General features: G+C 44.2%; 1 protein-coding gene across 9 annotated transcripts in view; it reads right to left on the bottom strand.

Moving 5' to 3' along the window:
- Positions 1 to 12,546, bottom strand: part of MOB3B (MOB kinase activator 3B) — a 184,518-nt gene that overhangs the window by 105,412 nt on the left and 66,560 nt on the right. The gene's annotated exons all lie outside the window — the stretch shown is intronic.

Genomic DNA, 12,546 nt, shown 5'->3' with positions numbered 1-12,546 from the left:
GAGCTCACGGCAACCTTCTGACCCATGTCTCCTTGGAAGAAAATAACCCAGGAGAAAAAGGGTTAAGAGGCCAGAGAGTGAGAAGGGAAGGCGACAGCGTCGCAGGGTCTGAGGGTTACAGGGAAGGCGCTGAGTAACATGGGTCTGCTCATCGGTTCAATGCGAATCTACGGGGTGCTAGACAAGGCTAGTTGGCATCCTCTCATACACTTGTTCATTTTTTCCCTCCTTTTCTTCCTCGCCAGTGAGATTTTTATCTTTAAAAGACACACACACACACACACACACACACACACACACACACACCATCAGCCCTCACCACGCATGAAAATGCCATTGAGCCATCTGTCCCATCTTATTAAGGGAGTTTGTCCCACTGGTACCAGTCTTCCCCAGTTTCCACAGACCACGAGTCAAAATCAACGCACAGTATTGAAGGCACAATGAGAAAGGAACACGGCATGACTTGAAATATCTTATTTCATCCAGGCAGGATTTCTCCTGCAAAGACCTCTGACACCCTTTCTGCTTCAAATTATCCTTTTGATCCTGCCTCTCTCAGTCTTTGAACCTGTTTGTCTATGAGTTTATGAGAAGGTATGCGTGCACGTGCCTAGAGTCACAGGGGTTTGCAGCCGTAGTGAAAAACACAAGGATGTCGGAAAGAGCTAGGCCTTCAGAAGCCGAGTGACCTATGCCTTTCTGAGATGCCGTTTCCTCATTTGGAAAAGGGGTCAAAACAAAAACCCGTTCTAAAAAGGTTGTGAAAAGTAACTGAGCTCTGTAAAGCACCTCAGCTATTGTAGACAATGAACAATAGACAATGTTTTTACAATAAGTGCTTAAAGGCAAAGCTAGACATGACAAAAAGTAGGTGTGAAGTTTGCCCCCAACACCCACAGTAAAGACATGTGTCATTTAGCAGAGATGTTTTATAAACCCCATTCAAAAACTAGTCTGTCCACAGACAGTAGCTCCTATCTGCCCATTTGCAGGTTGCAGGAATGTGGACAAGCCCGTCTAAAGCTGCCTGGTGGTTGTCTCCATCACAGTGGCCTTGTCGTGAGACTCGGTAAACGCTGAATTAAACTACCTCTGCTGATATAAAGAGCAGGGACACAGATATTCCAAATGGACCGATACTTTCTAAATTATTCATTCAATTTCTTTCTAATAATAGCTACCTTACAACATGACTTAGGTCTTGGCTATGATATCCTATAGGAATATATATCAATTGATGGTGAAAAGAAACGCATAACCTTTCTGACCCAGATAGGAAGCTGTCCTAAACTTGAATACTGTTGCATATCATTTGCAAGTTAAATAACTGGTGGTGGTCTACCACACTCTACTGTATGGCAGAACAACTATATTACAGTAATCCCATCCAAATTTTAAAATACTTCCTATGTGCACATCAAGGACTCTCAGTTAAGCGTGTAGTCTGAATGAGCTCATGGGGTTAGTGTGAACATAGTGCTAAGGAAATCAGAGGGTGCATTTTTTCAAACACTAATTAGCATCTTTTGGTGGTCCTACAAAAGTCTGTGCGAAGGAAACTGCGTGACATGAACACTGAGGTTAAAAGCCATCAGTACCACTGGGTAAACACCACAAAGCATGTGTCCAACTGATCAGTGGGGCCCTAACAGCAGTGTCGTCTAACTGGTTTCTACTGCCACGGTCTCACCAATGTCACCATTTATCACAGGGACACTGTGAAACCCTCAATGCGATCTTAATTTGTGTTTATTCAACCAGAAATGCCAAGTGACTACTAGGTGCCTAGGACTGGCCTCCCCATTGCTGTATCTACAGCAGTAGGCCTCAAGAGTATTTTAGGGAGTCTTGGGAGTCCTTTCAGGGGTGCACAAAGTCCTCTCCTTTCCAATGACATGTCTAAATAAACCCAGACTCAAACTTAAAACACATATCACAATAGATTGAAATTCAGAAGCACATAAGAGAATCCAGGTGTTTTCTATTAAACCTGACATTAAAAAGATTTTCAGAAACCAAAACAATGCCATTCTTGTCCTCAGTTTTTTGTTTGCTTTGGGAAATATAGTTTTTTTTTTAATATTTTATTGATTTTTTACAGAGAGGAAGGTAGAGAGATAGAGAGTTAGAAACATCGATGAGAGAGAAACATCGATCAGCTGCCTCTTGCACATCTCCTACTGGGGATATGCCCGCAACCCAGGTACATGCCCTTGACCGGAATCGAACCTGGGACCTTTCAGTCCGCAGGCCGATGCTCTATCCACTGAGCCAAACTGGTTTCGGCAATATAGTTTTTTTTTATTAAAAATTATGTTTATGTTACTTTGTGATGGGTTTATTAATATCTTTTCAATGAATTAATTAGTAATACTTAAAAATATTTATAGTTTTAATTTCTAATATGGTAACTGTTGATAGATATAACCCCTGTTTAAAAAAAGATTTTTGAGATTTTCAGTATTTTTTTTAGTATGAAGGAGTTTGAGGAGCAAAAATAAAATGAGAACCTCTGTTCTACATCTATCTCATTTAAATCTTATAGCATCCCACCTGGCCGGGTGGCTCAGTTGGCTGGAGCATCCTCCCATTCTAATCCCTGGGTTGCAGGCTCGATCCCAGGTCAGGGCAAGTATGGGAGGCGGCCAACTGATGTTTCTCACATCAATGTTTTTCTCTCTCAAAGCAATGAACATATCCTCAGGTGAGGATTAAAAAAAAACCTTACAGCATCCTGATTCCCTTTCCCAATTTTAATTGTCTTCTTAGAGCTCATCACTACCAGAAATTATACATTTTTATTGATCTGTGTTCTTCATATGCCAGTCGTTTCTCTACCAGCTCTCAGGTCCATTCCCTACCCTTCCTCTGCAACATACATTTCCCAGGATCCTTTGCCCAAAGCAATGGGAAGCATTGGCAGGAGCTTAGGGGGGAGCAGAGCCCAGTTTCTCCGCCTCTCTCTCCTTCAGATTCAGCCTCTCCTCTGTGCTCCCAGCTGCTGAGCAGCCCTGGCTCCCAGGCTCAGGGTGCCGTCTCCTCCTTTGTGTGTCTAGTCCTGGGTGTAGTGGTTTGTGCTCTGGGTTCCACCGGATTGCTTCACCATCCCAGTGTCCCTTTCGGTTCTCCCCACCCTTTGGGGGGAGAAACGTGTCTCAGTTTCCTCCTGTGAAAACAGGGATAATAAGAATGGCCAGCCAGCGCTGCTGTGAGGATTAGCAAACACACACATAAAGAACTTGGCACACTGCTCAGCCCAGAATAGGAAAACACGATAATGAACATTATTATTCGTGTATTTTAAACTTTGCAACTGCTGCCTTCCTTACAGAAAAAGTAAACCTGTTGCTTTTAGCTGGTGTTAAAGTTTTGATTATTAGCTGAGATTCTAATGGACATGGAAGTTATTTTTCCAAGATAGCTACTGTAATTATGACACAATCAGTCGCTTTCCTCAATTTTTACTTCAATTGGGGGAAAAAATGTGCAGAGAATACTGCTGGAGAAATTCTATGTAATCGAGCACTACAAGCTGCAATAAATCAGAGGTCTTCCCTTCCTCATCCCTGTGGAAAGGAAATAAAGCTCAAATATATTCAGCACTTAATCCGCTGCCGGGAACTCACTAAGAGCTTTCTATGCATCATGACACTTAATTCTCACAGCCTCTCAAAGTGGCCATTATCATTACTACCCCCACTTTCCAGGGCAGGAGACGGGCTCAGAGAGGTTCCGGGGTGGCCGAGACCACACAGCCCGCAGGAGAGGAACAGCTTTGAACCTGCACTGAAGACGAGCCCTTGCCTGAAACCTATTTTTGGAAAACAAAAATAAAGCCATCCAATAGTTAATGCCTACAGATGGTTTCCCACGGGACTTGGTGCCCGTAATTAACATACTTGCTCATGTTTCTCTTCCATGGCACAGAAAGACAGACACTCTCAGCCGCAGGCTTCTTCTTTCCCACGTGGGATGGCCAAATAGAAACGATTTAGCTGAGGGCCATAGCAGGGAAGTCCTCAATCTCCAACAGTTTTCTTCACTCTGCCCCTGCTGGCCATGGGAGGAGGCCCTGGCTGGGTCAGGCAATCAGGTGATGCTAAAGGTGACGTCATCCACAAATAATTGCTGGGGGTCCTCCGATGCTGACACTCCATGGTGCTGCCCACAGGCGGGGGGGTGGGAGGTGGGGAGAGGGGGTGAGGGGGGGAGGAGAGGCTTCCTCACTGCAGCCGCACCGGAAGCCAAGGAGCCTTTCCCTGCTGGCAGATTCTGGAGAGTATGACACGGTGGTGGGCAACAAAATAAACACCTGACTACCGGCTGGAGTTTCCTCCCTGCATCATCCCTGCTCTCCAGCCCTGGGATCCTGGGCTGGATGATGCCAAAACACCGAAAACCTATTGCTTCCTTTGAAGAAAGATTTTTCCTTTTCCTGAGTCACAGCTAACAACTTCAGTTTGTACTCCACATCATTTCATTAAAGAGGTATTCACATATGAAGGGATCCTTTGCCAATCTTTCTTTATTGAACTCTCTCTGAGAAATGAAAATCGTAGCCAAATGACAAAAAATTGAACGGCCTCCAATTTCCGGGAGCACACCTGTTCTGCATATGACCTATGGAACCGGTGGATCAATTCACACGTGCACAGTGGTGATTCACTCGCCATGTGTCCTCTCAGCGCAGCGTTAGGCTGGGTGCTACATCCCGTGGCAGAAACGAGAAGGTGGAACTGGCTTCGTGCAGGCCATGTGCGGGCCTTGGGCTTTCCCTGTGAAACACCTGCAGGTCTATTGTGGACCCGTTCCTGGTTCTGGCGGTCAAGGCCACACAGTTAATCTCATCCCATGAACGTTTACCTTTTCCTCTGCTGCTTCCATAAAATGTAGCAAAGATGAAGGAATATGTATTATCAACTCCATAGCCAAGTGTTTCATGTAATGATGGATTTTCATCCCAGGTTCTTTCCTTTCTCATCTGACCAGTCTATTTCTTCATGGTACTATGTGATATTGAGAGAGCTAACATTGGACGCATACCCAACTTGTGCTAAGTGTTTAAATGTAGCATGTTATTTTATACTAGAGGCCCAATGCACAAAAATAGTGCAAGAGTAGGCCTTCCTTCTCCCGGCTGCAGGCACCGGCTTCCCTCTGGCCACCAGCAGGCACCTGAGCAGGCACCGGGGTCCCGGACTTCCCTCGCAGCCCCAGCTTCGTCTGGAAGGTTGTCCAGAAGGATGTCCTGTCTAATTAGCACATTACACTTTTATTATTATAGACTAGAGGCCTGGTGAACGAAATTCGTGCAAGGAGCTCAGCCCTCGCAGCCCAGGCTTCGTCCGGAAGGTCGTCATCCAGACAATCGTTGTGCTGTTCGGTTTAATTAGCATATTAGCTCTTTATTATGTAGGATTAGTGACAATCCTGTGAAATAAATACTTTGACATGCATTTTATAGACAAGCAACCGGGTTAGAGAGTCTGAAAACTTGCTAGTAGAAGTTGGTAACTGGGAATCAAAGTCAGGTCTTGGACTAAACTTCTGTTTCTTGCTACCACCCCTCCTTCCCAAACTGGCTTATCTTCCCAGAGCACCCACTTTACTAGATAAAGACTTAAGGGAAGGAATAATTATGTGACAGAACACATGGATAGAATTATCATTTAGAATATGAATTTAACATGAATTTTCAAGATAAAGCACCAGGAAAGCATCTTCAGAGGCCTTGCAGGTGTTTTAGAGGAAAAGCTTGTGAACCACTTTCTACATATGGAAGTCTAGGGCAGGTGAACCATGTGGCCTCTTTTCAAAATGATGTTATTTCAGTATCTACCAGGGGTGGGCAAACTTTTTGACTCGAGGGCCACAATGGGTTCTTAAACTGGACCGGTGGGCCGGAACAAAAGCATGGATGGAGTGTTTGTGTGAACTAATATAAATTTAAAGTAAACATCATTACATAAAAGGGTACGGTCTTTTTTTTCAATAGTTTTATTCATTTCAAACGGGCCGGATCCAGCCCGCGGGCCGTAGTTTGCCCACAGCTGACCTAGACGCTCTAGCTAGCAGGGAAGCAGAGTGAAAAGGCTATGGTATCAGGGCCCTGCTGATACGCTCTGCTCAGAAAACAAAAACCTGTGCTCTCGTGAGAACTTGGTTGGGACATCAGTGACAACTCCCGTGTGCTCTTGGGGACATCACCCCTACTTCAAGTGGCTTATATAGGGTGTCCCAAAAGTCACACAAGAAGTAATTTTGATAGAAAACACAGGTTTATAATTAAAAACTGTAAATTTTTTATTGATTCATAAAGTATACAGTATAGGGTTATGTATGGAATAGCACATCGGGTAAATGGCCTCCACAGCTTTTCGGGCACATACACAAAGCCGAGGTCTTCATTGGTCTTCATTGTCCCTGCTCCTGGGCCATAATTGGTACTTGGTAATGCTTATCAAATTGAAGGGATTGAAATCAAAGGGCATCAGATATTAGAATCTGATTCAATAAACCAATTAAATTTGGCTTTTATTTTTTGTTATTGTTGTTGTTAATGCTCACGCAAAATTCAAATCTGGCGTGAATTTTGGGACACCCTATACAATGGTCTGTCCAACTCCATATTCTGGTCTGGGCAAGAGTTCTGGTTTAGTCCTCTTTCTTCATTCCGTTGCACTTCCAGGCTTCTGGATACGTTTCCACATCCCTCACATTTGGCGATGCCTCTCCACGCAGCACTGACGCCCGCAATGCAGCCTCCCTGGGCTGAGGATGGGCCCCACGTCTACAGCCACCAACTGAGTAAGAGCAGCAGGTGCCCTTCCCCCACCCATCACAGCCTTTGCTTTTATCTCTGCTTTCCACGGGATATCACATATCGCACGTCCCTGCCCAGCTGATGCTGAGATGTAACAACCTGTCACCTGAGATGTGGCCCATTAAAGTTACATTGCACAGGTAATGGAGAACTCAGTGCAGGTCCGGACAGCAGGTAATCAGCCTTAACCTGCAGGGCAGCCTCATCTGGGCTCCCTGTCTCCACTCCCCTTCCTCTCTGCTTCTTAGCACATGGACGCCCTCACCATGTCTCAGAGGTATCTCTTGGGATCTGTTGAGTGGGGGTGGTTATTTAACACTGTTCTGATGAACTCAGCCACCAAGTCACTGAGGCATTGGGTTAACAAGGTGGGGGCGGGGAATTGTGGTCATCACAGTAGACCATCAATTCTCCAGTAGCTGGTGGGGGTGGGATTCAGCTGTCTCTGCATGTTTTCTATGAACAGACAACTGGACAAATGTGAATAGCATCAGAATCTACAGCGGCAAGATGTAAAAAAGCAGAACCTCAGAGTTGCTGTCCGTAAGGGCCCTGTACAATTTGCCTCGGATGAAGGGCCTGTCCCTTTCCACGTCCCTTGCTGTGACTGATGGGTTTGGCTGACCACATTGCTTAGAGAGGACTTAACATTGGAGGCAACAGGCAGGATGAAGAACTGCTGATTCTGGGGCAAGAACATCACAGACACGAGATGCTGGAGGAGGGGCGGGCAGGAGCTGCGGAGCTGGGTGGCCTCGGGTCTGAGTCCTGGCCGCGCCTGCGTGACCCTGCGCGTGGTACTTACTCTTTTCTATCTGTGAAATGGAAATCAGACGACCTGCCTCAACGGTGCTGTTTTACAGATTAAATGACATGATGCAGCTAAAGCGTTTAGGGAGTGCATGTTCAGAAAATGGCAGCTTTATGATTATACCCTCCCAACTAGTAAATTCTTAGGGAGTCAGCTGATCAGATCCCAAAGGCAAACCACATTTTCAAAGCCTCGGAAAAACTCGCCAGTTCACAGGGCTACCTTGGGGGCTCCGTGCCTGGAGTTGTCTGAGACAGCGTTTCCCATCCTCCTGAGAGCTCAAATCCAGGTCACCTTGCCCAACACTGATTTTAATGAGTGGCTTGCCCTAGAGGTGACTAGTGGGCCCTCTCCCCATTTCTCCAGCTAAACTGTTGCTTTGACATTGGGCACGAGCAGATTTAATACTCAGTCTTCTGAAAAGCAAGCAAGAAGATTCATCCAGGCTTTCTCCTTTAAGAGTGAGGCGCTCATCCCTGAAACCAGGAGTTGGTCTAGCTCCTAAAGGAACATTACAATTTCCCCAACTCTCTGAGTGACGAAAACCTGATTTATAACCTCATCATGATGATTCAGCAATGAAGACGGCTAATTTTTTAAAAATCTTGTTGAGTCTTTTACAACCCATTTTATTCTTCTGGGGTGTTGTTCAGAAATCGTTTAGTGGTCTACATGAGTTCTGGTTAATAGCTATGTAGAAATGTATGCGGAGAGGTGACTAACACATTTGTTTTTCAGCACCTCTTCTGGGTGCTGATGGCTCTGAGCCATGAGTTTTTACTCACACCGCCTCATTTAATCCTTACAACAGCCCTGTGAGATCAGAATTATAATCTGTATTTGACTAAGAGAGAAATGTTGGCTCAGAGGCCATACCAGTGTCGGAAGCATCTGCAATGCAGAGCTAGCTGACCTCCTCCAAGCCTCTACACAAGCCCAGTGTTGGGTCTACCACACTGGAAACCTATGTTGTTGATGTACATTCTGTCTTACCAGTATTATATACATTTCTATCAAAATTAAAATACCACGAGGGAAACATGCAACAGAAAATGCAAAGTTACAATTTAAAGGCTCATTACAAACTCAGTTCTCTGACAGCCCATGGCTAAAAAGCTCATCTCTATGGACAGTTTTCTAGTCTCGTGTTTCCTGCCACAATATTCTGAGAGAGGATGAAACTCAGCTGTAGTCTCATGAGAAAGGTTGCCAGAGGGATGCAACTCTTCCCACTATGCCCTTGGCCGCTGAACAAACTACTCATGTTAGCGAACCTGCAGAGCAATTTGGAGCAACTAGACCTTCTGGACGTTAGGGAGACTGCCCAAGGACAGGATCTCTGTTTGCTCTCTTGGTGCCTAAAATAGAACCTGCTTCCAAGGAGGTGCTCGACAAACGTTTACTGAATGAATGAATGAATGAATGAATGAAGGACCAAATGGCAGTAAGGGGTCGTCATGAGCTCACAAAGCCTTTCTTGGGCTACATCATCCTCTGCCCAATCTTGGGATGCGACGACGTGGGAACAGCTAGAGTGGCAGTAAACCCCTCAGGCATGCTGGAGGTAATTAGTTAAACAGGAGTGAACAACAACAAAACCAAGTAAAAACAAAACCAAGTCGTTTCTTTAAAAATTATAGCAAAAACTGGGTTTTCTGACATTTTCTCCATCCTAGACAACCTCCTAAAACCATTGAAGTCTTTAGTTATGTGAAGGAAAATTTACAAAATAATGATACATACTGTGAATGGTAGTGGATGACAAAGGCATAGATTTTTGGCCAGACACTCTTGAGCTAAAATGCTGACTTGTGAATGACTTGTTAGCTGTAAAACCGGAAAGCCCCTTAGCTTGTTTAAATATCAGCTTGCTCATTGGTAAAATGAGATATTTAATTCATTGAGTTATTATAAGGATTAAGAAAGATTAATAGTGTCTGGCACTTAGCAGGCTCAATAAATATGAGTTCCCTTCCTCACTCCTTCCCTTCCTTTCCCGGATCTTTCCTTCCCTGACACCCATTTATTCTAAAACCATAGAGGTAGGTGAGATCATGTAATTATTTTTAAAAATGTTCTTATTGCTCCACATTCAAAGACTTTTTTAAAACATGAGTTGGGGGAGCTCTAAGTTTTCTACTCATTTTTTTTCTGAGTGTCAGATCTAAGACAGTGAATCCTATTACATAATAGAAAAATGGGAAGCTGAGGGCTAGGACACAAAAATTATTGTAATTAGACAGATAACGGGGGGGGGGGGGGAAGGTTGTGGCTTCGTAGGCTTCCTATTTTCTGTCATTACCTCTAAAAGTGGACAGAGATACAATCGAAGAGGAGATGGCCTTGCTTCTGAAGTTACTGCTACCTTAGGAGCATTAATGGGGACATCTGTTGGCTTTTTAACAAAGGAAGCTGGAGAGGATCAAGGGAAAGTGCAGGAGACTATGGTTCACAAGGGAGCCACATCTGTTTGGTATTTCCCCAACTGAGAAAGCTCAACTTCTGAAACAGCCCCGGTCTCCTGGTTACCCTGGGATCTAGGAGCAGATGAAAGCTTTTCTTTCCTCCATATTTCAATGGTACTGATCAACAGCTGTTTATATCCTTTAATACCTAATGAAGGGCGAAGCCTTCACATCTGTCAGTATTTTCCTGTTCTATTTCCTTGGATCACAGTGGGGAGGAGGCGAAGTTGGAGCCCCTCCCACTCCCCAGAAGTATGCCTTGGGTTCAAAGCTGTAATGCTAAGCAGAAGTCCCCAATTCTCATCCACCCAGGGTCTGCTGTTTGCTGAGAATTCTTCTCTTACTCTATCCTGACAGGTGTCTTGATCATTTCCATGATAATGATGACTCATAGCAGCACAAAGATCAAAAAGAAAAAAAGTAGGCTGGAATAGGGGGAAGGAAGAAGAGCAGGAAGTGAAGTCTAACGAAGAAAGTGGCTCCTGAAGATAAGTTATTTCAAAAAATAGCAAAAATATGGTCTGAGGGCAAATAACAGAGGTGAGCAGGAAGCTCATGAAGACCCTCAGGGTGACGGTGGATGGTGGTTGTTTTTACTGAGCCCTAACATTTCACCTTGGAAAAGTAAAACAGGGAAAATTAAGCTTTGTGGACGCAAGGTACACAAAATACCCAGGATGATACTAAAGGGATTCAGAGACATTTGTTTAACTTCGCTTTGATCATCAGCAACACAGACATGTTGGGACTTTATAAAAATTATTTTTCCACCTGTCCTTCCATCCGTCCATCCATCCACCCATCCATCCTCCCACCCACCCATTCAACAACTTATAAGGCACCAAGACTGGATTAGTGCTGAGACAGTCAAGTGAATATGACATATTCCATAACTGTAAGGGGCTTACATTCAATTGATGGAAGAAGACATGGTATCAAGGATGCAAGAGAAGATGGTGAATCCAGAGGAGAGAACAGTGTGGATAAAACCAGAGAGGTAAGAAACACACAGTTTCTGGGGAATGAAAAGCATTCTGGGTGGTTACATTAAACAGAGGATAGAATGCTGGGTTCTTATTAAAAGTGCACATTCTTAGGTCTTACCTAAGAGATTCTAATTTAGTTGTTAAGGGGGGGGGGGGAACAAGGAATTTATATTTTTAACAGAAGCCCCAAGTAATTCTGACACAAACAAAAGTTTGACAACTCTAATTTATATACATCAACATTTCCCAAAAGATGATAATGATGTTCCATTTTTAAAAAAAGCCAGCAGGTTCAAATTAAGAAAAACTACATATTAAAGTATTATTCCTTTCTTGGAGATTTATAATGCATATTAGCATATTAAAAGTCTTACAATAAAGAAATCAATTTCACTCAGGACTTCCCAAACTTATGTTTTCATGGGGAAAAAAATCATGGTGCATCTATTAAGATCTCCCAGAACATTGGTGGACTATGGAGCAGAAATTGAAAAGGTTTCTGATGAGGAGAGTATGCCCCCCAAACCAAGTGAATGACTAAAAAAAAGTCTAGAAAAAGATAGCAACGTCAGTTACTCTAGGGGACATGGTGACACCCGCTGATTTCCTCCAAGCAAAGTCTAAAACCACCTCCAGGAATTTCCTCACCCTCAAGTAACACACCATGGCCCTACGTGGTAGCCACAGCTGCCAGCAAGAGCAGAAGTGCCCAGAGTTCAAAGCATCAGGAAGCAGGAACAGAAGGGAAAGGACAAAGAGGAGGTCTCCTGGCCCACATTTATTTATCTTTATTGCAAGCATGTGCTCTGCACAGAGCATTGGCAGTGGGTGGTGATGCTTTTGGAAAAGAAAAATTCATCCCAACAACAAAAGAAGCCTCTGACTGTCAAAGAAAGTGCAAAAAGACATGAACCTAAGAAATTCTCGCGCACTGGAGGTGCCTATTAGATGACTGGCGAGAGGGGTTGGAATCTGCCCTCTTCCTCCTAGTCTGGTGAGTCAGGGTTTGCAATCCCCCCCCCCTCCCCAACCCACCCCCAGCCCCTGCCAACTTCCTTCCTGAACAAGGGGCAGCAGAGAGAAATCGCATGAGAGGACTGGACAAGTCAAGGCAACACCATGATTCTGAGCAAATTGGTTTGTGTGCTGAATATTTCAAGATGTACACACTGCCTTAATCAATTTATGCACTTTCTTCTAGTATTAACTTAATTACTTCCATACGCCCCACCTCAAGTTTCCATATGCCACATGGGGACACACGCATCCCAACTAGAAGTGATTTCAGCAATGCATTTCAAATGCTTCTTTTTTCCGCCAACCATTTCAGAGCTTTTAAATAATACTTTCTAACAACACAAGTATTTTTTCAGTCATTCCACAAATATTTCCTGAGTGCCTACAAGGGTTTCTGGGCACCATGCTAGCTAGACACTGGAGATATGACAATGGAAGTAA

Source organism: Myotis daubentonii, chromosome 11 (assembly GCF_963259705.1).
Source record: "Myotis daubentonii chromosome 11, mMyoDau2.1, whole genome shotgun sequence".
NCBI lineage: Eukaryota > Metazoa > Chordata > Mammalia > Chiroptera > Vespertilionidae > Myotis > Myotis daubentonii.
The sequence above is the reverse complement of the archived record's forward strand: the minus strand, read 5'-3'. Positions and strand labels throughout refer to the sequence as shown.